The following is a 27,530-nucleotide window of genomic DNA, read 5'->3' as shown; positions in this document are numbered from 1 at the left end:
AGCAGTTAATAATGGTGAATAAAGGAAGTTTATTATATTCTAGCAATAAAGAGAACCTTTTTTTGATCCTGAAATTCGGCTTATTAGAAAAGATTTTGATGCTTAAGGATCTTATTGTTAAAAGATACTTTTAATCTGACTAACAAGCCTTATCAGAATGTAAATTTTTTCCAATTCACTAAAAGTGCATCAACAATTCAGGGACAGAAAAAGAATATCTGCAAGGGTGCAAATACTTATTTTTTGCACCACTGTAATTTACACTGTTTTAAATTTTCGAACAAGAGCACAGGATTCAGGTGAAAGCCTCATGAATCTACTGTAGCGAAAGTGCAAAACCTGCTCTTCCTAAATATTCAGACCGGCAACAGCAATTTTTCCATAATAATTTGCAGACACTTGAAACTTGACATTTCAGGCGTGTGATAATTTACAAGTTTGAAAGAGGTAGCCTTCTTTTCAAGCTGAAGAAAGTTGGGCAGTAATTTAGTCATTTTTCCAACCAAAGCCCACTCTCAGAGTGCTCTCACCAAACTCTACTTTGGTTCTGAATGGGTCCCTCAAAAAGCAATGCCTGTGGTCCGAATGTTCCCTTTTTAACAGACAGATAGGTCAGCATGACTATCATTAAAGAGCCCTCTGGCACTATAATCACACACGGTGTATTCGTTATGCATACAGCTGCTAAAATAACAGCTCCATGCATAAAATATAAGTTCAGAGAGCTGCAATACACTGAATGCTATCATTTTCCTTTTAAAAAGTTATTTCACATCCAAATAAATGTAAAGCAAAGCTTTGTTTCCAGCAATTACTGCTCGCTCTGTCATCCTCCTCACCAATGAGCACTTTACCCACTGATGCTGTTTTTTATTGGCCTTTTCTACCCACACTGACATTTGGAGGGAAAAAAACAGCACAAAATGAAGCAGAACGGCTTTTAGACGTCAAAACACATAAAGAGAGCCATCCTAAAACACATGTTCGGCCACTTATTTTTCACTGGTCCAGAAAGCTCAATGGATTGGGCAAAACCAAAACAGGGTTGGGAATCCTTTTAAGCTTGCTTAAAATATTATGATTACAAAAGATAAGCAATGACTAGCAGGATAAATGACTCTCTCCTGCTCTCTAATGCTTAAATGCTTAAGCGTTGCTGGATGAATTCATGAAAACCAGCCCATCCCCACCAAACACCACAGGTGTCTCTCCATGCATCACTCATCACAGCTACAGTATAGCCCACATTCTAAATGCGCACCAGATATACAGGATAAAAATGGAGGATTAAAACTCCAATTTATTCTAATAGAAACTTTATGTCACATTGTGAATTTAACTCTGAGGCTGAAAATTATATATTTTTTAAATGACCAATGTCCCATTAGACTTCTTTTTATTTCAATAGTACAGGAAGCATCAATGCCACTCTGAACAATGGCGGAGTGGGCTGAAACGTTTTTTCAAAAGCCTCCGATTTTTTCAGATTTTTTTTTTTTAATACATATTAATAGAGTAAGAGATCAATAAAAAAAAAACATTCTCACCTTGTAATGATCTGCTTCTCTTGGTTTTTGGTTCTGTTAACTTTGGTTTGTTCTGTTTCAGATTCGATTTTTGTTATTTCTATATTTGCTGTTAATAAATCATTTTTGAGTTACTTGTTAGTTTTACCCTTCCTTGTTGTAAAGCTATCTCCTTTTTAAGCATTCTTGGTATTTTTCTTTCTGTGCTTTAGTTTTTGATGTTTATGGTTTTCAGTTATCTTTGGGTTATGCACCCCATCTCATTATACTTATCTTAAATTATCTTCAGTCCCTTCCCCGTTCTCTATTTTTCTAATAATTAGTTTTATTCCCCTTTAGTTTCTTTTAAGATATTTTCTAGTAGTATTCTAGAACTAGTATTCCCTGTTTACTGTTTGTTGCCTCTTTTACCCTTAGCTCTTCTAGCCTCTTCTGTTCACACCTGCTCCCAGTTAGCCGATTATCCATTCATTGTTCATTCTACCATATATACTCCTTCTCTGCTGTTACTCTTTGCTGGATTCTCTTCATTCTTCCTGTATGTTCCTCCTGAGTGTCTCCCTGTTTTGGTTCATCAGTTCCCTGTCTGTTGTTGATTGGATTCATTCTTCTGTTGCTACCTCATCAAATAAAACTACAAGAACTGCAGCTGCCTCTGTCTCTGCATGTGGGTTCTCTACAAAACTCCACAGATCTTGACACATCTATTATTATATATGAAAACAATGCCAGAAAGGGGCACTTGAATGCAATTAGTCCCCCTTAAACTTGGTCTAGTTTAAAGCCCCACCTGTGTGCCTTTGTCAGTAGGTCTGTTTCAACAGAATGAATGAATGTATTTAGTGATAGAACATAAGATGGTGCCACTGAGTTTTGCTATGTAACTGAGAAGATAAGCACTGGTTTATGAAAAAGGGGGAGCGCTAGGTTAAGCCCAAAATCCTTCAAGCTGGAACTGCAGAGGGAATAATTTTCATCTACTCTGATTTTCAAATGCTTGAAATAAAACCTGTTTTTTTCAGGTCATGGCTTTTGCACAGATCAATGTTTAAAAAATAAATTGTTAAGAGCTACTTCACTGCATCTTGGGATTACTGGTGCTTTTCCAGCGCAGGGGATACAAATAATCCCCTTTGCTGATTTTAGGAGTATTGGAAAATAGCCTTGTATTTAACCTACGGTAGTATAATTAATTCCAGTCATGCTTATTAAACAAACTTATTTATACTTTCTTATAGTTAACATTAACATCAGGTCCTTCTTCAAAAGACAGGTTAGCATCTCATATGAGACAACAACTAGAGACAATTTCACTTAACATTGGATTTGTTCTGGGAAATGTTTCAGTGTAGCACAAACAGCACATCGGCCGGGAGAGAATAATAGACCAGAATGAGGAGTACAACACAGAGATGGAGCAATAACCTGGTGAGAAATGGTCAGTTCTCGTGTACTTGTGAAACGTCATCAGCCTCAGCCCCAGTACTATTCCAATCCACAAGAACACAAGACCGAGAAGGGACAAAGTCCCTGGATCTTATTTTCGTCCCGCCCTCTTTACTGAACATACATCAAAGCAGACATATGCCTTCTTTAGGTTTACTTTCCCAGCATGCAAAGCGGCAGCAGCAGCTTCCATGAGAGTATTAAGTTAAAAGGTCACTTTTATGTTGCCATTTCTCTAAAAAAGAAAGTTTCAAGATCATTTGAGGCGAGAAAATTGTATTCTTAGTTTCACTGTATGGCCCATTTACTTATTCAGTGGATAATTCAAAAAACTTTTATGTTGAGAGGACCGTGGCAACCAGTGGTCCTCCGAGTCTAAACGCACCCAGGGCTAACGTTAGCCCGTCTGCAGCAGCCCTCTCTCGGCATAGCCATGTGTAAAGTACCGCTGGCTCTGATGGCGAGTTTCTTTTTGCTGTTGTTTGTTTTATTTGGCAAAATGTTTTTTGATTTGTCTTTATCTGACTGTGTTAATCATTATTCCCCAACTAAATGAAAATAGTAAAAAATGTATTATCTAGAGACTATTAATAACAGCAGGTGAAATAAGCAGGTCCACACAAGCCAAAAATCTGGCGATGTCACGAGTATGTTTCTGTCCCAGTTCACACAGATTTATTGTGTGTGCTCCCGTTCTGCCCAAGTCCATACTTTCCTATGTTCTTGTCCAGAAAGTACTTGGTGAGAACACGAGTCAAAACCTTCATTATTGTGAATAGGGAAACGGTCCTGGATAACAAAGTGCAAGTACCTCTTTATTTGTGATCATATATGGGTGTCTACCAAGTCACCTTCATATCAAAAAACAGCTTTTGGGGCTAAGCCCATGATTGGCTCTACCCTTGAATCAGACATTTCCTTACTATGCTTTGAAAACACACTACCATTCAACTTCCAGGTTTTTGTGATGTAAAAAAATGACAGCAAAACAATTCACAACTTCTTCCACCTTTAATGTTACCTATAGCCTTTACTCAACTGAAAAAGAAACAGAAAGAATCCTTTGGGGAGGTGAAGGAAAAACAAAGAACAGAGATGTGGGTCCACAAGCCTGCATGCTCTTTTATAACTGGGGATGTGGCTGTGTTCAGATTTAACAAATTACATCAGACTCCTTTTAAATTGGAGTCAGCACACACCTGTCACCAATTAAAGTGCCCTGATAAACTCCAAATAGAGGTTAGCTGTTTCAATAGGCTTTTCCTGACATTTTTGTTGCCCCATCTTCCAGCACAAGCCGCGGTACTCAGAGAGCTTCCAAAGCATCAGACTGTTTTAATTATTTAAAGATATAAGTCTGGCTAGAAAAGAATTTCCAAGGAATTAAATATAAAATGAAATACAGGGAAGTCGGTCATCATTATGTGGAGAAAATATGGCACAACAGTGACATTATGGAAAACAGGACGTGCTGTTAAGACAAAAAGAAAAGTAGTCAGGGAAGCTCCAGGAGGCTGACAGCAACACTGAAGGGACCACAGTTATATCTGGCTTTTTAGTACATCTGAAAACAATCTCCAGTCTTCTTCAAATGTCTGGACTATGGCGTAGGGCAGCGAGACAAAAACTTTTTCTTGCAGAGAAAAACATCGAAGCCCAGCAAAATTTTGCAAAAACCTGAAATCTTCTGAGGGAAAATATGTTATTATCTGATGAAATAGGTAAATATTTGGCCATAATTCCTAAAGGGTTTTTTGGTACAAAAACAAAAATGTTCATCACCAGAACAACACCATACCTAGAGTGAGCATGGTGATGGCGGCATCTTTGCCCCAGAAAAGCCCCACCCGCGCTCCTTTTCTAGGGCTTTAATCATTGTGGAGGGAATTATATGGAGTTCCAAATACCAGTAATTCAACAGATCAATGGCTTCACCAGAAATGATCAAGCCTGATTCAAGATCCTAATCCCATCGAGCAACTGCGGGGTAATCTGAAGTAGGCGGTACTCGGGATATGCCATTACAATCTGTATGATTTGGAGCAGTTTGCCAAGACGGGTTGACAAATATGGCTAAATGAAGATATCTAACACTGACAGGCCCCAACCCAAAAAAGACTGAGTGCTTTAATCTAAGCCGACGGCGCTGCAACAAACTATTGGCTAGAGGGTTAGTAAATTTATGCAAGCAGGTTTTAATTTTTCCAATTTCATATTTTTCTCCTTTAAAGGTTTTCTGCCTGTTTTTTTTTAACCGCATTGTACAGGTAACTGGCTACATGAAAGGTGGGAAAAGGTTGTGAAAATGTCTTTTTTTCCATCATGGCATCCCTTGCATTTGGACCAGGGCGTGTAGATATCCATTGTATAATATGACCGTGCCTTAATCAGATAGTCACTGATTATTTGTAATGGTAAATACATACAGCAGCAAGTTCATCAACCACAACTAAAACATTGAAACAATGATCTAATAACCATTTTTCCTGGTAATACACAACTAATAGCCTCAACTCACTTCTACATGCCAAATGCTTGCAACTGTGCTTTTTTATTTCCTATTTGATCTTTGTTTTTTTATGTTACTAATAAAGTTATATCCTTATGAGGACTTTCTATTGACTTCCATTTGTTTCTATTTTATTAACCTCGACCTAACCATTACCAATATGTACTTAAACTTTAACTAAACTCACATGTTAGTCCTTACCCTAACTCCCCATATTGCTTCTACATAAGGAACAGGGTTCTTTGGTTCGGTTCTTTTAAAGTAGCATATTCATGAAAAAATGACCCTATGTCCCCACAAGGTAAAACACACATAGCCACGGCCACACACACAAATGTACACACATCCAGTTTCATGGTGGCTTAACATGAGCACGTGTGTGCAAATGTGCAAATGGGCTGACATCCTGTCAAATCTGGTGCCCTGCTCTTAATTGATGAGCTGTTAGTCCAGTGGAGAATAAAGCAATGTTATGACATCAATAATCACATACACAGTCCAGCACACACTGATTAGTTTGTGTAATAAGGTGTGGATCCTGTTGACGCCTGGTTATAAATTGTGGTTAGGATGATGTCAAGACAAAAAAAGGCAAAAAAACAGTATTCATAGACTAATTAAAATAAAATAATTTGTAAATATCTATAATGATCATATAAGGACAGTTGAAAGCAAACTGCGCAACAAATAGGGTAAGCTTATTCATTTCATGCATTAGGCTAATTGCAATTATGTAAATGTATTCACTCTGGCCACAAACTAGAGCATATAAAAGATACGCTAGGGTGTGCTTTGCTAAAAGTAATCTGTTACTTTTTAATTGGATGATTGTATGAACATTCATGTGAATCACCAAACTGTTTTTAACTCTGCCACATGTTAGAAGAAAGTTTAAAGAAGCAAGGCTCCTCCAAAATGTAGCAGCTCACAGTCAGAGTGAAGAACCTTAAGGGGGCGAGATGCAGTAATTGCAAAACAATGACTATGGGGCACACAGTCAGAAAGTCTCTACCTTGGGGGAGTGCTGCAATAACATGACAAAAACACCCACACACACAAAGACAAAAGGAGTTAGGTGAAGGATTAAAAATCACAGCCTAAAAACAGAACGCCAACAATCTCCCCTCCTCTATGTGCCCACCAGTCCATGCTTGCATTAGGTGTGATAACAAAACACTTCATATTATATTCCACCCCCTCACTTCTAGCGTTGGCTAAAATAAAATATAGTACAGTTTTAGACCTGGAGAGTGAGTATATAAAGGTACTTAGGTGTAATGGTTGAACATGCTCCATAGTAAGTAAAATGTTATGAGCATTTGCATACACTAAATATCCATCAAAGGGATTGATATTCAGAAATTCCAAAGAAGGAACACTAAATTGCTTGTGGACAAAAAAAACAAAAGAATAAACCTGCAAATAGTTGGCCTGTTGTTGGTGATCTACAAAGACTGTGTGGCATTAAGAACAGGTCTAAACTGGGTTGGTTTGCCCTTCAAAATGTGGAAACTACATGTGCTACTGGGGGTTTGGGGGAGCATTCATAAAAAGAAAGAATTGCAAAAACACAAAGTTGCAAGTAATAATATTGATTATTTAAACTATATTTCTATAATGGACTTTACGTATATGCATTTCAAAGTGATAAAAGGTAAAAACAACAAAGCAATACAAAATGAAAGCAATAAAAGTATAAGTTTATAGATTCAAATATAATACAGCTAGAAGAGCATAAAACACTTTCAGCCTCTTCAATATTGCTTTACGCTCTCTGAATTTTTAGGCACATCAAAATACATTAACTAAGGTAGGAGACATAACCCTTACCTGCTTTTCCAATAAAAATAAACACTGGATTCTTTGAATTTTACCACTAAATAAAAAAACTCATAAGTTAAGGATTATAAAACAGAAGCTGCATAAACTACAATAACATATTGAAGATCAGAGTTGTTTTAAGATAGTAGAAGTGCTACTCTGATGGCATTAGACTACTAGATAAAACACTTCTGATACTGAAAAAAAAGTCGTATTCTCCTGTTAAGATATCGACTGCCTATAATCTCCTAAAATAAGTTTATTATAAAAAAAAAATCTACTGGAAATATTATATTAACATCTGATAAAAGTTAGTTTGACCCAAAAATACATCAGGGACACCTTATATAATTGTATAAATGGTCAAATAATGGCATAATATCTTTCAAGCAGATAAAGTCTTATATCAGACTTTGAATACATATGTTTCTAGATTATTGTAAACATGGATAGGTGTCTATGCAATTAACTATTAGTTTACATAGTTTTCCTTTTATGTTATAACAAAGAGAACAAAAATAATACAGCAACATGCTGGAGTAATGGATTTTCACAGTATTGATTCATTTACAGGCCATTCAATAAGGCATCACAGGAATTAGTGACACAATGTTTTCAGCAGAAAAGTGACAAACCATAAATACATTGCTGTGTCCAGGCTTTTAGCAGAGTCATCAGACCCATTCTGATTGATCTTAACTTTGAGCTGGAGGCTTAAATAGCTAATTTAATATTAAAAAAAACAACTCTTTATAGCTTTTGGTCTAACTAGGGTTGCAATTCAGTCATACTTATTTATATTTACATGATAGAATGAATAGTGGTGTTGGAGATGTTAAAAGTTTAGTTGATGTTTCATAACTTGCCCAGCTTTAAACTTATTTACCCCTGACCTTTGTGGTCTTCTTTTATACATTGGCCAAATGTCTGAATTATTGAACATTATCTAATGTTTACCAGTGTACAGAAGGCTATTTCACTGCAAAATGTTACTTTAACACAAGTCAGAGAAGTGCCATAGTAGTAAGAATAGTGTCAAGTATGCGTTTATTGTCTCTAGAAATGTTATAGCGGCATATTAAAATTGATCCAATATCAAAGATTAATGCTATAAAAATATGGCCAGTTCTGGGTATTGAATCCTCATTTTTGTTTTGGGACTGAAAAAAGTGAAAAATCAGGCAGGTTCTGAAAAGATTTATACTTTGATGCTGGACCACAAAGGCACCGCAGTTAACAAACTGTAAAATAAAATGGATCTGCACACTAATTATAGCTCCCAAGTTGGTTTGTTTACCAAAGCAGTGATGTCATTTTTATTTTTTATTTTTGGTAAATAAACCAACTTAGGAGCTATAATTAGTGAGTGGATCCATTTGTTTGCATTTTTAAAACTGCGATGCATTTGTGGTCTAGCACCTCATCTTTTTTCTATTTCTTTCATTTTGTTTAGCGGGACGGCCGTGGAGCAAACACATTTCCTAAAAGTTTTTTTTTTTTTGCTCCTTTTCATAGACCTCCAAAATGTTGTAAAGCTGTTTATCTCGAGAAAGAGCTCAGTGCCGTGACGCTGCCGCCTGGATCGGTGGAAGATCAACTTCTAAGTGTGTTTTTCCGACCAGAGCCAGTAGGAGGAAATTACAAACTATTTAATCACCTCATAAACCCTCAACACTCATAATTACTTGAATTTATAAAGACAAATGTGAAAAAAGTCCCAAATTAAGAAAATGCTCCATTGTTAAACACCTGGTCTAGAATGGTTGGCTCTGAAGCCTTTGCACTGAATGTTACCAACACAAAAATAAGGTCAGTGTCTTAAAGATGAGGCTTTAAAGACAGCATGGATGAGGACGTGTGTTTGTGATAGAAAGAAAGTCTGAGAAGTAGTTCTGCAAAATGAATAAGCAGATTGCCAACTGGAATATATCATCAGATAAATGACAGTGAAGTTTAGACAGAACGTAATAACAGATCCTGGAGGTCTGGCATAAGCCGCTTCGTATTTTGAGTTTCCTATAAACACATGGTGTCATCGTTGCATCGTTTCCTCATTTGTTAATACTTGGGATAAACATGAAGTGTGTGTTTGTGTGATTTCCCACTCATTGGAGTCAGTTTGTTCAATTTTAAGGCTGTTTACTCTCTAAAAAGTGGCCCTTTATGCAGGTCCTGCATTTAAAACTGCTAAAATATATACATTATTAATATAATCTCACTTTAAAATGTTAAATAGACTAATTTTCTGTTAAATAAACCTTTAAGCAAAATGATTGATTCTGATTAAACAATTTCTGATCTAAAACATGGGGAATTACATCTATACAGAGACATGTTTAAGCTGCTTTATGTTACAATATAACATGAATTGAGGATCAGCCAAAAGGTCTGAAGTCAGTTTCCGGATCGCTTTTATTTGAGGTAAGCTAGAAATGACAGCAATGGTTATCTTAAGGCAATTAGCATGTGGCTAATTTACATAAGAGGAGAGACCAATGTTAACTGGAAGCCATTTTTAAACCTCTGTAGCTATATTTATTCCTCACTGATTGCATACGCGGAGCACAAACTTTCTCTCATGAATAAAACATTCAGCTCGTTCTGAGGATCAGTGAAAAACGCTTTATTGAGGGAGACATCAACACAGCAGCACTTTGCAGTGAATTCTGCTTTGCATGCAATGTGATTACAGAACATTGTTGTTTATTTTAATCGTTGTACAATTACAGAATGGAAATGTATGCTTGATTCAGGGTTGTATTTTTCATGATGTTTGTGCCATTTGTACTTCTACAGCTTTATGCCAATTTTACAGAAACTGATTTCAAACTATTCTGAGAAAGAAAAGTCGATCATTTCAATTCCTTTGAATGTTTTTGGCTTATTCTAAAGATGTACAGAGAAATCTAAGAATTGGAGACCAAGAGTTGCTAACTTTTAACCTGGCTGGTGCCGCTCAGAGACAAAAATCCAATCTCTATCGATTCACTGAAATACAGAGAGACTGATAGATTCAACTGCCAATATTTCATTTTTTCTTGAATCGTATCAGCAGGTATGTGCATGCATTCATTAGTGCAGTGTTTCCTAAACTGGGGTGTGTGCCCCCTAGGGGTGGCACAGTGTTATTGCAGTGGGCAGGGTAAAAATCCTTTCAAATTGATTTATTTATTAATAGCAATATTGGAATCTCTTAGACAGTAGAAAAAACAGCAAATTTTCAAAACTCAACTTTAAAAGGTGTAGTTTTATGGATTTAAAGTAAATTATTGTTTGTTTATTGCAATTTTACATGGATTCAATGCAGTTGGAGCAAGGTTGGATACTTAGGTGTTTTTTTTTTTTTTTTACTTGTATTACTTAATGAGTAAAAGGTTTCAGATCCAAAACTGACTTTTGCATCTCTAGTTATGCCTGATTAAAGCATTATTTGCATGAGTTGAACCTTCTTAATTGTTGATAATATTTCAGATAATCTATTTTACGTTCTGTCAAGCAGTTTATTGAACTTTAAAACATTTTTCTTTTAAATCTTGGACCGAAAAACGTTATGATGGACCAGTTTCAATCTAGAGTTGTAGCTGGTTATCTTTTAGCAGTTAGAAAAAATAAGAAATAAAGAGGAAGATTTGATTCAAAGTTATTTATTGACACTTTTTAACACAATGAAAAACTTCCCATCTAGAAGCAACTTATGCCCTGTTAAAAACTGGAAATATCCTTTTCTTATAGTGAGATAGGAGATGGCTGTCAGCGGTATGTCCGCTATTCTGCTGCCATGGAGAGGAAAGGTTATACTGCAGAACCAGGAAGTCTAAGCTTTGACACTGAACCATGTGAAATCATTAATCATTAATGCAGCTTTGCCTTTTCTCATTTTGCATTTGCTATGTTGAAGAACAAAACAGCTTACTGAATATAACTAAATAACTAGCTGATGGACCAATTATTTATGTTGGCACTTTCCTGCAGAGTGGAAATAATAAAATTATAATAGTAATAAAAATGATAATAAAATACAAATAATTATTATAACAATCAATAATATTAGTTTTTCTCCTTTTGGCTGCTCTGATATTCCGAGGTTGAGTCTCAAAATGTGTTGAGGGGAATGATCTATTTATATAGGGAAGAAGGGATTGAAATAAACAAAAAATAATTAATAATCCATCAACCAAGCAACGTTCAAGACATGGAAATTTCCAAATTAAATGGATTTAATTTAGAAGAGCAGAAAAGTACCTCAAATACTGCCCAGACATGCTTTGTCTGCATCACTCCTTTCACAAACAAAGAACTGGTTTAAATTCATGAGGGTGAAGCGTAATTATATGGAGAAAACTTGCAGCCGCTCTTCCTAAACAGAGAGTTTCCTGTACAAGATGTGAGGCAACAAAAGTCAGTGAGGGATAATTGAAATTAGACAACCAATTCCCTCTTCCTCCGATGGAAAACACAAAGAGAAGCTAGTCAGTCACTTACAATGTTTATTTTGGCACAGACAGAGGAACAATTAAGAGTGACTGCAGTGGGGTGACGTAGATTCTCATTTAGTCTGTGCTGTCTTTAGGTAGCTAAAGAAAAGAAAAGAAATAGCAAATATTCAACCTGGCACACATGAATGAATAAAAATCGGTTGCATAGAGGAACAGAATAAATCAGGACACTGAATAAAGGGAAAAGAAGTTTGTGAGTGAACATGGAGAGTTTTTGTGAAAGTTAATTTGGCCAAAGTTCTAATTTACAGCACATCAAATTAGTTTAATAACCTGTCTCTTTTATCTAGTGTCCAGCTGAAGGGACATATGGATATCCTCTGTTACGTTCAACAGGCTGCTCTACAGCAGATGCTTATTTTAGCTGAATGTTAGCCAGTCTCACTTACAGTAACTAAAAGCACTTAGAAAATATTCAAATCTCATTGGAAGGCAAGGCAAGGCAAGGCAAATTTATTTGAATAGCACAATTCAGTACAAAGACAATGCAAAGTGCTTTACATGATTAAAATATAGGAAAATAAAACAGAATCAAAACAGGTAGGAAAAAAATGAATCAATAAAAAATGCAGAAAATGTAGCCAGCAGACCTGAGTGGTCTGGAGGGTTTATACACATTGGTAACCCTTTTTTTCCCCATATAGTACCGAAAATATAGAAGTAGAAAAAGGCAAAAATTGTCTAAACAGAAACAGTTATATGGTGTTACTTGTGTTCAAGGTTGTTTCTAATTGCCCTTGGAGGAAGGAGTTTGAGTCGTGGTTGCTCGCCACATTTAGGGCTAGACATAACCATCGAGGTGTAACATTTCTAGGATATAACCCAAGTGTAAGCATACTGTAGTTTAAAATCTACCTGCGCACTAGTATGTTAAAAATACAACACAACATGTCCTTACAGAAAGCCAAACCGAAATCCCACGCTGTTTATCTGATTTTCCATCCCAGATCTAATCCTATCATACAAATTAAGAACTGGTACGGTGACATGCGTAATGTCAGCTGTGGTTTCATTTTAACATAACAGAGAAACATTCGTTTTTGGCGTGATGGTGGCTCTGTCATTGGGTTTGTATTGGAGTGAATCATATCTACCATTTAAAATAGAATTTGTTAGTGATACCAGTGTTAAACGAGGAAATCTGAAGTGACATTTGCCTTAGGTAAAAAGATTAGCTGCGGAAATGCAGACTTATTTTTAAATGTGTTGGAAGGGTTTCCAGATTATTTACATGTGACCTCCTTCTTTTTTGAGTCAAACTGCTTTCCCTCCGTGGCCAGAAATGGCCTTTTTTTCCTTTATGTTTTTTGCTCAGCTCTATTTGCTGCAGCATTCTGTTAAGAGCTGGGATGCTTGTCTGGTATCTTTAGGTCCTTTGATTTAAAGCAATACAAGGAAGCACCCTGAACATTTAAAACTCTCATCTCCTAGTAATTGAGACGAGGAATAAAGCAAGATGGTAGAGCAATGTATTGACGATAATCCTATTCTAATGTGGTACTTACCATTTTGTTGTCCTAATCCCTTTTTTATGCCTTAACATTTCCTTCACTCTTCTTGTCATGCTAATTTATCCAATCTTCAATGTTAGACATGTTTTGCTATGCATACAAATCCTGCCAACAATTGGGAGACATTGGCTTTCGAAATGAAAAAAACTAAAGCAGTAATGATGGAGAGACCCGTCCACATAACAAATAAGCTCCTTAGAAAAGAAGGAAGGTACTAACATTTCCATTAGGATGTGAAGGATTTTCTTTTTCCGTGCATTTGTTTGAATTGTTCACCTGAACAGAGATAAAGGACAACCAAAAGAAGTCAAAAGGGTTTTGAATAGAAGATAACATTAGGGGCCCACTGGGCACAAACCAAGAAGCAGGTATTTGTCTCTGACATGTTAGTTGTTTATTTATCATGAGAAGCGGAAAAACTCATCAGAGACCTCAATTTTGCCAGGTAATCGCTTCTAAGTTGATTAGCTTCCCTCATAGCCCTTTCCTTTCCCTTCCTGATTCATTAACACCCCCTGTTTAAAGGACTAGAATCCAGATTAGTGGAACATAACTGCACCCAACAGAAAGGAGAGCAAGCTATAAACGATATCTGAATGTATTGAACCATAGGGGTTGATCAAAAATTAAGATCACAAATAAATGAAAAGGTTTGTGTAAAATAAATTTTTTTTTACAAAACCTTATTTGATTTAGTGCAGCAGAGTTGCGATTATCCAGCTGCTCGTATAGTTTCGGCTGAAGGCTGTTATTGAACAGCTGGTATGTTACTTCTGCTTGTGTACGGTTGATTTAAAAGTCAGACAAAATTTATAGTCCCACCACAAAGCCGACACCTCTCTGTTGAAGTGGCAGGTGTTGGTGAAGGTAAAAAAGGAAAAAAAAAAAAAAGAACACTGTATAAATCAGCTAAAAGGTTTTTCCACATATATAGATGCTGTACAAATTGGTTGGGCTGGGGGTGGGCTGTAGTTTATTTTTATATGCTACACTGATGGGAAAGGGTATCACAGTTTAGATTTTGTGGACCTTTAAATGTCCTTTTTGGCCCTGTGTTGGTTCAGACACATTTATTCCTAAGATTTGAAATTTTTAATGGACTTTGCCACACCTTTATGCTATCCACCTGTCCGTCATATTGGCTTCCTTTGTTTTTTTGTTTTTTTTTTAAATAACATTTTACTCCCTCCATGACCTTTAGTTTTAATACCTTGAGTTGAACACTCCAAACTTTCAGTATAAGTTTCTATGTTGTATAAGATTATCCATCTGCTAGTTAAGTAAGGAAGTAAGGAAGTAAGTAAGGAAGGAAGGAAGGAAGGATGCTAGCTGTTGTGGGGCATGGGGGACCTAACTTTTTCTTTTATTCATCTTAAAAATTTACTTTCAGCTGAAGAAAATCTCTAAAGAGTGAAAAAATACAGACAAAAATAAAAAAAACTTAAATAATTCTTATAATATTAATTCAAATTATACATACTTCTTAATGAATACCTGAATATTTCAAAAATATTTAACACATTGCCCTTTTTATTATATTGATTTAAAGCCATGAAGATAAAGACCAAAAAAAAGAAATAAATAAAATATTTGCATGAGATTCAGTACATATATTAAAGTACAAAACAACTTCTGAAGCAGCTCAGTTCAGAGTTATGTTTGGCAGCAGCTCACTCAGATCAGCTCTGCTGGCGCTTGGCTCAAACGAATCCCCAAAGCTGGTCATTATAATTAGGAGTCCTACGATTGCCTTATTTCGGTTGGGAGAATTAGAGAAAAGTCTCTGTGGAATAGTGTAACTAAATGAAAAGGTTTATTGTGCCTGAATCTATACCCTCATAGAGCACTTATCAGGAGCAGCACACTGCCTTATACCGTAGACCTCTCACTGCTGTGCTAAGCCAGTTATGTCGACTGTTTAGTGACTTGTCTAACCTACACTCAGCGATCTGGTGGCCATTTTAATCAAAAAAGCCAATTCACCACTGCAGACAAAGTTTTCCATGAACAGCAAGGTGTTTAAGTACACCTTTGGTCTGTCGATGCCTTTCCAAACCAGATCTGCCTGAACATCGGCTGTTTGCACTGATTGGATCACGTGGGCTGAGAAGCTGACAAGGTTGCCTGCCTTTTATAATTAAACAGCCAGCAAAGACTCTACTAGCTTCAGGCAAGGAAAAACATTCCTGCCCAAGAGTCAAAGTGTTAAAATCTCATTAACGTCTGAGGTGAACAATTTTTACTGACAGTAATAAAGCAGTGAAAGTCTGTAAAAAAAAAAAAAAAGCATGACTTTTTAAGCATGCAGTGAACAGCTTTACCCAGAGAGGATAGAGCTGGGCTTAATGGGTTCATTATTAAATATTTTTGCATACTACTTCATGAAATAATCAATTAGACTGAAGCTATAAACCGTTTGTTTGATATTAAATATATTTCTCTGACTTTAACATCTTACTGGGGGCTTAAGTTGCTAAACCTACCATTGGAAGAATCCAGTCCGAGAAGGATTTGAATTTTATTGAAGACTGTTGAGATATCAGTCGGACTCTATGGAAAATAGATGCTCCAATTAATATCTTGTCTCCCACAAAGAAATCTAATCAAATTTAATCCTCTGACAAGTAAAATATGCACTCATGATGCAGGGTGATCAAACTCAGATTGTTTGCTCCTCTGCAAATGCAGAGGTAATACAATTTTATAAAAGGTTAGAGAAGCAGTTTCGTATTACCTGACAAAAATAATAGCATAGTTATAGATAGCATCACAGTGACGTCACACATCCAAGAACGGGCCTAAGAACGATTGCTGCCTATTTAGGAGGGGTACTTAGCAACCAGAAGGACACATTCAGAGTATTCTTAGTAAATTTTACATGCGGTTTAAGTCATAAGGATTTATGAATACGAAGATAACCTATCAAAACATAAGGGCAGATAAGTTGTCTCTTATTCACCGGGGAAACAGACCAAGGGTAGGAAGAAGCTACAGCTGACCAAAGCTAGCTATAGAGGTCAACTGTGGAGGATCGAGGGAGTAGGGCAGAGATTGCATAAGTCTGATGGGCAAACAGAGCGCTGAAGGCGGAAGAGAGTTGGCCAGCAGGAGGACAGTGGTAGTTAGAAGAAGTCCGCCAGGGACCCAGAGCGTGAAAAAGCTACGACTGACTGAGGCTAGTCTCTAGACTAATTGCAGGAGACGGAAAGAGGACAGCAGAAGTTCAGAGAATCATGCGGGCAGACCGAGCAGGGAATGTGTGAAAAAAGGCAGCAGCTGGTCGGTATCTGTACTGGAGGTAGGACCACAAAACAGTCCTAGGGCTAAATTTAAATGGCTTTTTAAAAACCAGCCACAAACCGCTTCAGAGCATTTCCCTTTTTTGTCAAGATAATTTTCTCTATCTTCCATTAAGAATAAAAATGGCTTGTCTACTCTGCCCCCTTTACTAAAACACATTGTCAGTGCCTACTAAACACATAGATCCACTTTGACTTTAGACTTCAGGTTTTGTCATTTCTGTCATTCCTTCTTAAATCTTGCATCCAAGCCAATATTTTTGGTCCTTTCTCTGTTTGAAAAAGATGGAAGGATGATTTATCTACCTCCCACCCTTAACTAAAGCATCCATAACACAATCAGGACAAATTTAGCTGTAAGCCTATTTATGTACAGTCAGAACTACTCATTACTGCACAGTTGTTTACCCCTCCTACAATGGCTGTGTGGGGCAGTCAGGTATGATATCCCGAAAGATTGATGTCAAGCGGTGCCCTCTGTAAAAGGCAAAATGCAATAGTCATTGTTCAAACTGTCAAACTGCATTTATTGTATTTAAATATATTATAGGTGCCGAAAGAACTCCACTATCTCAGCAGTTTGTTTTAGCTTATATGAAACCTTGATAAGATGTAATTTTAGTAAAACTGTCAAAGCAGAAAACAACTGCCTAATCCTTGAAGTTTAGACTTTTAATGGGCTGTTCTGATGCTAAGATGTACTGCTGTCTTATTAGGAACAAGTATTAAAGGGCATTCACTGTGCACCAACTGTCCAAGCCCATGCAAGGACTTTAAATGAAGTTTCTATGGCAACAATGCCCCTCTTAAACCCATGAGTGGGGAGACAGAAGCTGTAACGAGGGCTGTATTGTTGCTACTGCCTCATTTCCACATACATAGTCTTAAGAGGCTGGACTGATTTGTATATTTCCGGTGTATGAGCCCAGACTCAAAGGCAGGCTTTTTTTATTCTCTATAGAGTTTCCAATGACCTAAATCCCACATCTGTACGCACACACATTATATCCTGCTTTCCTTATGGTGACTTTCAATTAACTTCTATTCATTTGGCATTCATATGGCCTAACCTAGACCTGACGTTAATCATCACCAATAAATACCTAATCATAAACCTAATCTCGATTCACATCTTATTCAAAGTGTAGTGAGGATTAAAAGTAGACACCAATTGTTTCACGGTTTTCTTTTCTTTTTTCTTTTACTCTTTTTATGCCCTTATACCTAAACCTAGCCATTACAGATGCACAGCTAACCCTAACCTTAACTCAATTCACACTTTACTCCTGAAACTACCAGTTAGCAAAATAGAAAATGAGGATCAGCAAAATCTCCTCATTTTGGTATCAACGGTCCTCAGTTTGGTGGTTAAATCGGAATTCTCACTCTGATAGCAAGACAGGAGTACTTGCACACAGACACATACTCACGGCAAAACCCTACACCCTGATCAGAACAGGGCCACCGAGTTTGGAAGGTGACATTTCAAAGGGAAATGATTATTCACAGCTGAGCCGGACAGTAGTCAGAGCAATAGGAAAATCACCCTCCACACACATAGACACACATGCATGCACAGCATCTTGCGTGCATTTAGTCATGTAATATTCAGCATGGAGCATGAGCTCTGTGTCCATTTGGTGAATAAATGAGGTGGAGAACCGCTGTTGGCTGCATGAATCATGGTGCTCTGTTGGAGTTTTGCTACCTGCAGAGCATCCCAGGCTGTAACCGCCAGGAAAGCACTCCTGCTTCAGTACACATACACACACAGTGGGAGACAAAAATGTCCAATGTAGCTTGGAGGCATTGCCGTCATCATCTACTGGGAGAGCAAAACCTTCAAACTCTGCATTCAGTCAAGGCTGCTGACGATACAAAGTTAGACACGACAGTGAATAATTTACTTTATGTGCATGAAAAACACAAAAGTAATTAGAAATTTCTCTAAAATATGTAAGTTGGCTTTATTCCTGGTCAAACTCTTAAAAGCTTTATATACTTAGTCTTTTAAAGAAACAACTCATTTTGGATATGTTGTGCACAATTCTCAGAAATCTAAAATTCAATTCAGTTCAGTTCAAAAATACATTATTAATCCAAAAGGGAAATTAAACATTGCAGTAATTCATGCTTATTTTTTAAAGAGGTGTTGATGGCTGTAGGCAGGAAGAATCTTCTCTAGTGGTCTTGCAACGGACCTGGAGAAGCCTCTTGGGTAAATATTTATGTCAAGATCTATGCAGATGATGTTGTGATGTAAAATCATAAAAAAAATAATGCTTCAACCAAACTAAGAGGAAAAAGGGAAGCAAGTTGAGCCTATTTTTACCCATTAAACCTTAAGAAGTGTCATAATAATTGTAAGGGGTGCTGGTGCCTATCTCCAGCTGTCTACAGGCTAGTGACGGGGTCCACCCTGGACAGGTCGCCAGTCCATCGCAGGGGAACACAGAGACAAACAGGACAAATAACCATTCTTGCACACACTTACAGCCGATTAACCTAACAGGCATGTATTTGGAATGTGGGAGGAAGCCGGAGTACCAAGAGAGAACCCATGCATGCTCAGGGAGAGCATGCAAACTCCATGTAGAAAGACCCCGGGCACTATCGCCATTGAAATACGGTTTAAATGTCATAACATCTGTAAATAGTGTTGCTGATCTGCACCGCTCCTTCAAAACCACAGGAGTCATATCTTCTGATGGCTAAAGGCAGAAGGAGTGATGGGTTCACTTTACTATATTTGGGCCCCACGGTCACCAGCTGACAAATCTGTCAATAAATCAAAATTTAAAAGAGCTATGGTGTCAACAATGAAATTAGGTCAAACTCTGAGACAGCAAGGCATACCTATTTACGGTAAGAGGTCAAGAAGTAAGGTTAGTCGTGAGGGGTTGAAGTGCGCATGCTTAATAGAGTTTGTGTTTCACAGCAGGAAAATATTTGAGTTCAATGTTGTAAAAATAACTGGACAGTGATGGATTATTAGCATTAGCCACCGGACGAATAGTACGTGGGACTCGGAAGTCAAAGGTTGTAGCGTTAGAGAGAAAAACCTTCCACAATAATGCAATTAATGCTGCTGTTCAGCCGGCAGGGGAAGCAGCAGCTGCAGAAGTCGTGCACAGCCTTAGCAGAATGAGACAAAGAGAGCTGATGCAGATACTTCTGGCCTGCAAACCTAAGATGTGCAGCTTTCTTAAATGAAGGGACCTGAATATTATCTATAAAAGGTACACCAATCTATATTTCTGCTAAGCCATCAAAGAACAGGACAACAAGCTGATCACACTGGGCGTCATGCACCACTTTGTTGAGCTCCTGGATAAATAGTTTGGCAGCCTTTATGAGCTTGATATAATGTTTAATTTTGAGAAGGCTTACTTCATTTTAGACAAGTTCCTGATGGGGGAGATATTTAGGACATGTCTAAGAAGAGCGTCATCAAAGCCAGTGAACAAGCTGACTTATTGCAGGAAGAGGATGAGTCTCCCAGGAGTGTTTTTGAGTATTTTTGAGATGGGCTTGGCATACCCCAGAGAGAACATGGAGAAAGCTGTACTAGGCTACCTGTGCTCCAGGAATCCAAAGCACTGTTTGGGGTGAAACTTCACTGAGTCTGGCTTGTATCTTTGCTTCTTTCTCCATCTCTGCTATTTTCTCCTTAAACCCCAGTCGGCCTCAGCAGATGGCCGCTCACACTGAGCCTGGTTCTGCTGGAGGTTTCTTCCTGTTAAAATTGAGTTTTCCTCTCCACTGTCGCTAGAAGCATGCTTGGTGTGAGGGATTCATTTACAGTCAATGAGTCACTGCAATCAGCTGGTTTTCCTCTAATAGAAAACTTTGAGACAATCTGAATGTTTGATCAGGTTGAACTGTCTCTGTAAAGTGCCTTGAGATGACGTGTTGTGAATTGGTGCTATATAGATAAAATGAATTGAATTGAACATGTTTACATCCAGGCTTGAAAAGCTCTTTATAAATAGAGGCTACTGACACAAGTGGTCACAGAAAGCCAGTAAGTTAGTTAAGAAAATGAACACAAGCACATGAAAAAATTGGCAGTTTGTGGGCTCAAGTAGGGAAAATTTACACTAAAGAGAAGATAGATTTTTTTCAGTAGTAATTCTACCACAGCTTATCTGCTTTATTCTGGTTCACAATATTCAATAGAACACCTGAGACCATGAGTGGAAATGAAAATGTAATTAAGAAATGTAATTTTAAATAAAAAAACAAATATCTAATTAATCCTATCTATTAAATTAATCCTATTTACTGTTACCTAAACCTAAATTGTAACAAGATATATTTTTAAAGAGGATTTGGAATACCAATAAAACCTTCCCAAAAATGACCCACAGTTTCACAATAAGCACATATGACTCACTCAGGAAGATATGAGGAAATAACCAGGCAACTGTATGTAGCTTGAGGTCAGTTTTCATAAATAAACTCCCACATACACACAAGTAAAAATAGACATCAAGGACAATGGCATAAAAAACAAAGGCAACTTCCATTTATGAAGAGTTGTAATGGCTTTATGCTTAAAGCATTATTTGAAAGAAACAACTCAGAAAAAAAAAAATAAAAAGATCCGGTAAAATTGTCACATTTTTAAATACCATTAACTAAACATACTGAAAATTTAGTTAAAGTTTTTTTTTTGTTTTGTTGTGTTTTTTATTTTATTTTATTCCAAGTGTCAAAAAGTCTAAAAAAAAAAATTATAGCACCATGTGTAAACTTTGTGAAAAATGACGCTAAGTGAGGATAACTTTTGGTTAATATATTCAGTAAAATAAAGTCATACATCTCAAGTTCCAAAAATTCATTTCAGGGAGATGCTTACAGTATCCCCCCCTCACCATGGTGTCATCATTCCTCACTATGGCCACTTCTAGACAGGGGCCAACGGGGGCCAGTGCCCCTGTAGATTATATCCTGGCCCCTTTATGGCCCCTGTACTGAAGACATAATACTTACCGGTAAAAGAAATTCTAATGATGATCTGTGCTGCAACGGACATTGTTACTGATAGGTCCTTTGGATCTATTTCATTCTTTTTCTTTACAAATTCTGTTTTACTAATTATTCAACAACAATAAGGTGATAGCTTCAGTGGTATTGAGATAGGATCCCAGTTTTCATCTGCTAAATGTTTTTTTTCAACAAATAAAAAAAAAATGCTCAAATTTTTACAGATGAATTTAACAGTTTTTCTTGAGTTCTTATTCAGATTTTATAGAAAACTGTAGTTTTAACTATTATATATTAAGTCAAAAATATGTAAAAATCCTAAAATATAAATGTATATTGACCTCATAAGAAATTGAATTTTTATTGAACCTAATCAAAAAGAAATTTCACTTCATGCAGCTCTCTTAATATATTTAAATCCCTTGCCCTTTTTTTTATTTCATGCTTTTCTGTGTCCCCCATGAAAACACACTGGCCCTCTCCTGGCCCCCTGGTACATTTGGTCTAGATTCGCAACTGTTCTTCACCTTCACTACACGTGGATATACTTTAGCATGTTCTGCTATAAAATTAGTCCTATATTTTCGTTTTTTACTCAAGGATTCAACCTGTGCCGTTTCACAGGATGCACAGCTTTGAGTGGTAACTAGGTGACTGACAGAGAGTAACCCAGAGAAATTTATTGGGCTGATCCAATCAGCTCTCTGATCAACTAGTCACCTGGAACGCTGGTTGATCAGGGCATCGCTTTGGATGGACTTGTATCTCTAGTTGTCCTGTTAGATCTCAGTGCTGCATAGCCTGGTCCTGCTGGAGGTTTCTTCCTGTTAAAAGGGAGTTTTTCCTCTTCANAATTGATTTTGGTATTTCTGTTATAGGTATATAATGTGACAATGTTCCTTTAATGTGGAAATGGTCGTGGTAGTTTCCACCTTTCTAAGGTACTATACATGATTAATTGTCACATAGACTTTTACACAATTTTCTCCTTAATTTCCAACCTGTGGTGTTTTTGCAGGTGGAGGTAAATTATTAGACCTCTAAATTTTGTTGTTTCCATACAGCTTTCCATCTAATTATAAACCCACTCATTCTGCCTCCCAGCAGTCCAGGTTGGCACAAGTAAATGTGCCCTCTGTCAATAATTACCATCTCAGTCTTCAGGAATCACTTTAATAAGTCAAGCTATTTTCCAAGCTTAAATTATGCTAACAGAAAAAAGAAGGATTCAGGAATTGATGGTTACAATTTCAACTCACAAGCATTTATAAAACATTTTCTCAATTTAGGATTCTGACAATCATCTATGCTAATTTATTGCAGTTAAATGGAATGTTATTCTGCTGTCTCATCTCTAAATACATTAATTTATTTTATTAGTTATGTTCACAATGTCTCATATAAGTGATAGTTGTAAGTGAAAAAGACTGCAATATTACCTGTTAAAAAATTCAACTCTTTACTTGCAGTCAGACACTCACATTCAGGAGGAAGAAATGCTTTCCATTGACGTGATCAAGCAGAGAGAAGGTCTCAATGTGGGCAAAGGGCCATTAATAATGCACGACTCGAATCAACATCCTCTGCTAATGCAATCCTTTACCCTGCCTGAAACAAGACCAATCTCATGAAGAGCGGCACACAGTGTGGGATTTTAACCTCTATTCTGCCTTCTGTTCTCAGGCATGAATCCTGCACTCCACAGATGATGAATCAGCAACGAGTTACATCAAAAAGAAGAAACGTGTAGTCAAAGCGTCTGGAATGACACAGACTAGAGTTACACTTGATTCATAAATTGGATGAGTTCAGAATGTGAATGAAACCAACAAGCTCTGTCCTTGTTAATATTCCATGTACAAAAAAAAGAAAAACAATAATAATAGCAAAAATATATATATTTTAATTTTCCCCAAGCAACACAATCAAATGCATGCCAATGGAATTTGATGGTTGGAGCACATACAGGTTAAATCAAAGTTGCAATTATTTGGTTTTAACAAGAAAATTTAAAGCAACTCATTAGTTATGCTTAAAAGCAAAAAATGTAGTCTTAATACCATAAATTTAGGAAATTTAGAAATGGGAAACTAGAGCTAGAAAAATTTTTTATAACCACAGATTAGTGACTGTCTTTCTGACTTTTTAGGAAACTTGTCAACAATGGAAGAAATGCAGAGAAAAACTATAATTTCAAATACTGAAACATCTAATGTAGCAAAAGAGAATATTTCTCCATTTCAAAGGCTAAAGCATTTGATTCAACTTATAAAAACTATAATTGAACTACAATTAGTCATGAACTCCTGAGAAAAGTCTGAAGTCTTGAACAGATTCTAAAAGTTTTTCCAAATATTTCTTGTAGTTTGCTCTATATATTGTTCTATCATTTCTGATTAACTTCATTGATCAGCTGGATCATCTATAAAGCATGTTGCTGCCACCATATTGCATGTAAGGGGATTGATGTATTCACCCTCATGTATGCTGTTAGTACATAACATTTTGAACATTGGAAAAGTTTAGTTTTTTTGGTTTTTTGTCAATAGAGGGCGCCACCCCACACACTCAATGAGCATGATTAAGACATAAAAAAATATATATATTTTTTTAGATGTGCAAGATAAATATAACATTTTTAATAACGAGTAAAATCATTTTGTTTGTCGTCGGATTGGTGACACATTTCCACTCTGGGCGCAAAAATCTTGTTGTACATGCGCAGTAGCTCCTCTGCAATGCAAAAGGATAGGAGAGCTCTGGGCGCACAAGATCTGAAAAATTTTATTAAGTAAAGTCCCTTAAAGCAAACTTACCAAGAGAAGCTGGACCTGATCAGCAGAACATCAAAATTAATCAGCAGTCCAAAGACAGATGGAGGTGGTACTCTTTTTACAGAACCTGTTTAGCTACAAGGCTTGGCTAACTGCATGTAGCGAGGCTAACGCTTTATCCTGCTTTCCCTGCCTCCTTGTTCAAACTTCAGGATCTCACCCAGCATGGATAAAGAAAGGTAGGACTGATTTAAAGCACTTTGTAGAAAACGCAAAGAAGCATGAACAAACTGGGATTCACATGGAAAATATATTATATATAGTGTATTTTTTATAGGTGTTTGCTAACTTGCATAGTTGCTCTTGATTAAACACATTCTCAGAGAAGAAATGGCTTTTATATATTAAAAAATATATAGTTGACTAATAGCTTCTCCATTATTAAACTGGTACATTATTTTTTTAGGTTTGTGACACAATATTGGACCATGCAAAACACAGATTTGCCTTCACAAGCCTCAGAAGGGCAAAATGTATGTACAATAAGTAAAAATGTACATGAAATTATTTTTTTGCTTTTATAAAGTGTTTTATAACGTGTTTTGTTGCTGGCATTTATTTAAATATATATATTTATAGGAATCAAACTTAGTATGCGTTTTTTTTATTGGTTTTTGGTGTATGTCTATTTTGAATCTACAGCAGCCCCCGCGGACAAAACTCCACCAGCAGCCGCCACTGTTTGCAAGTCTGCTGTGGCTAAATGGAAGTAAAATCCTTTTATTGCCAGACTCTTGCTACTCTTGCATGAATTCAAGTTTTTGGAGCCCATAGCTAACGGGAGTCCTATAAACAAATTGCGAACCCTGATATGTGAATAGCTTGGCTCCTCCTGAACTACTATGGGCCTCTTCACTGCTTTTCTGTTAATGACAGTCAATGACGGTGAAGTTAGAACCTCTGTTGAAATTCATTGTTGTTGGGGCTGTTTTGGAAGGAGTGCTATTCAAAGGTATATACATTAACTTTTGTTACTGCCCAGCTGGCTTCCAAAGTGAATGTGACACATTTTCCAAGCCTTTTTTTCTCCTTAATGCTCTTTACAGAGTGATGACATTCAAATGTTCAAATATTTCTCAATTATTTTTTCTATTTTCCAAGTTGACATCATTGGAAAGCTTAGGCCCATCTCGTCAGGATTTATAAATGATTTAGACTTCTTGTTTTTTTAGGATATCACATCAATTCTGCTAAAAGAAACAGAATGTTCATCTCAATAATGTCTGAGATTTTGTAAACTGTCACACTGATGTAGCACAAGGTGTAACTAGAGGCCCTTAGCATAAAAACTTTAGATTTTAAGATTCTCCTATTTAAAGAAAAAAAAACAAGTCTTGGAGTTGACAAAGAGGTGGAACTGGTGTCATTTTCCTGTGCTGATTTTAACCCCCGTCTGCTCCTCATTTCGTCTCAGGCTAAATCTCTTTGTGGTCCTGTTGCTTTGCAGGATTCTCATCTATTTCCAATCATGTCTTCCAGCCAAATCTTAAGGTGAACACCAGGACTTGAAAGCAGTGCGAGATTCTCCAACTGAACTGCTGTAATCAAACCCTCCAAGCTGCTACTCTCCTTGTGTTTTAGGGCCTCTTCATGTCTCCTTGTGTCTTGAATTCCCAACTTGGATCTTCCAGTGTCTACTGGAGTGTTTTGGATCCTTAAGCCATTTTCAAGTTGGTAGAACAACTAGCATACTAATGCACAGTGGTGTCAAAAGTACACATGTGTTACTTAAGTAGAAGTATAGATACTGCAGTTTAAAAACACTGGTAAAAGTTGAAGCAACTTGACCTCTTTACTCAAGTAAAAGTGAAAAAGTATGTACTCCAAAAACTACTTAAAGTATAAAAGTATAAAGTAACCTTAAAAAAAAACAGCCAGATGCCGCTATATGAATTGAATTCAATTTTTCGACTATTTCTAAAAATTCTTTGAGATAGGGCCAAGGATGAGGGAGGTCTTGTTGGTCTCCGTCTCCCGATACGCTCTCGCCTGTGTCCGACCTTTCAGACATTTCAACATTTTTTTCTGAATCCCACATTGTAGCATGGCATAGACAATTCACGTTTGCAGTTTGAAGAACACCTGCTTGCTTCTGATGATTTTCTTTGGCGTCAGCACAAATTTGATGAATAGCTAACCAATGAGTGTTTGCGTTATATGGCTCATCAATTCCACTATTTTCCACTACAGTAGATGTGGATGGAGCCAATGATCTGCTTTGGATGGAGCACATGACGTGAAATAAATATTTATAAACATTAAACCAGGGGTAACCAATTAAAAATCAGTGGGGTCCAAATAAAGAAAATCATCAACCAGTAAAGGTCCAGAGACATTTTTAATGATCTGTTACTTTAAACAGAATTTAACACTGAAATAAAAAGAGGTATTTATGCATTCATGTTATACACTGAATTTTTAAATTAAAAAAAATAGAACTTGCCATCCCGTGCCATCTCAGAGGAGCTGACACCTGTATGACTGTATTCCTGTATATCCAAAGGAAAAAGGTCAGCAAATGGAAATTCTGCCTGTAAAACAATGACAGGGTAATTGTCGCTGTATGATCCGAAGCCTCATTTGGGGCTTTTAAACAGGCTTTTAAAAAACTTTGATAATTTGCTGCTGTAATATTATAGATTTTTTTAGAATAAAAAGCTAGCAGATGAAATAACAGAAATACAATTATAAAGCATTCAATATTGTAAGAAAGTCCACACTGTTTCTGAATAAATACATTATTGTATGAGTTAAGTTCTGTTCCGTTTAGGTCTCTTTCCTTGTCAGTGTGAAATAGTATATGCTCCTGAATGCACCATAGCTATCTGACGCTCGTGAATGCATCACACTGGTCTGTGAACGCTGTGCTGTGTAGATGCGCGTTTGATTTTCCGCTTAAAACAAACCTTTGCAGTTTTAAACCTCACGTCGGCTATCACTGTTTATTGTTGTGTGTGAATAACAAGAGACTACAACAAATAAATCAGACGTACCTTGGACAAAATCTTTGGATTTAATGTTGTTCATAACACCGTGCTTTTGTAAATGAATCTGCTAAATAACCACATATTTTCCCCACAGATGTATATTTAAACGTTT

The 27,530-nt window shown here is 36.8% G+C and overlaps 1 protein-coding gene and 1 pseudogene across 2 annotated transcripts in view; one reads left to right on the top strand and one right to left on the bottom strand.

Moving 5' to 3' along the window:
* Positions 1-27,530, bottom strand: part of slc39a11 (solute carrier family 39 member 11) — a 230,199-nt gene that overhangs the window by 118,987 nt on the left and 83,682 nt on the right. The window lies entirely within an intron of this gene.
* On the top strand, positions 19,682-20,132 carry LOC107090313 (annotated as a pseudogene).

This window comes from Cyprinodon variegatus, unplaced genomic scaffold, assembly GCF_000732505.1.
Source record: "Cyprinodon variegatus isolate N-32 unplaced genomic scaffold, C_variegatus-1.0 Scaffold290, whole genome shotgun sequence".
NCBI lineage: Eukaryota > Metazoa > Chordata > Actinopteri > Cyprinodontiformes > Cyprinodontidae > Cyprinodon > Cyprinodon variegatus.
This window is presented reverse-complemented; position numbering and strand designations above follow the sequence as displayed.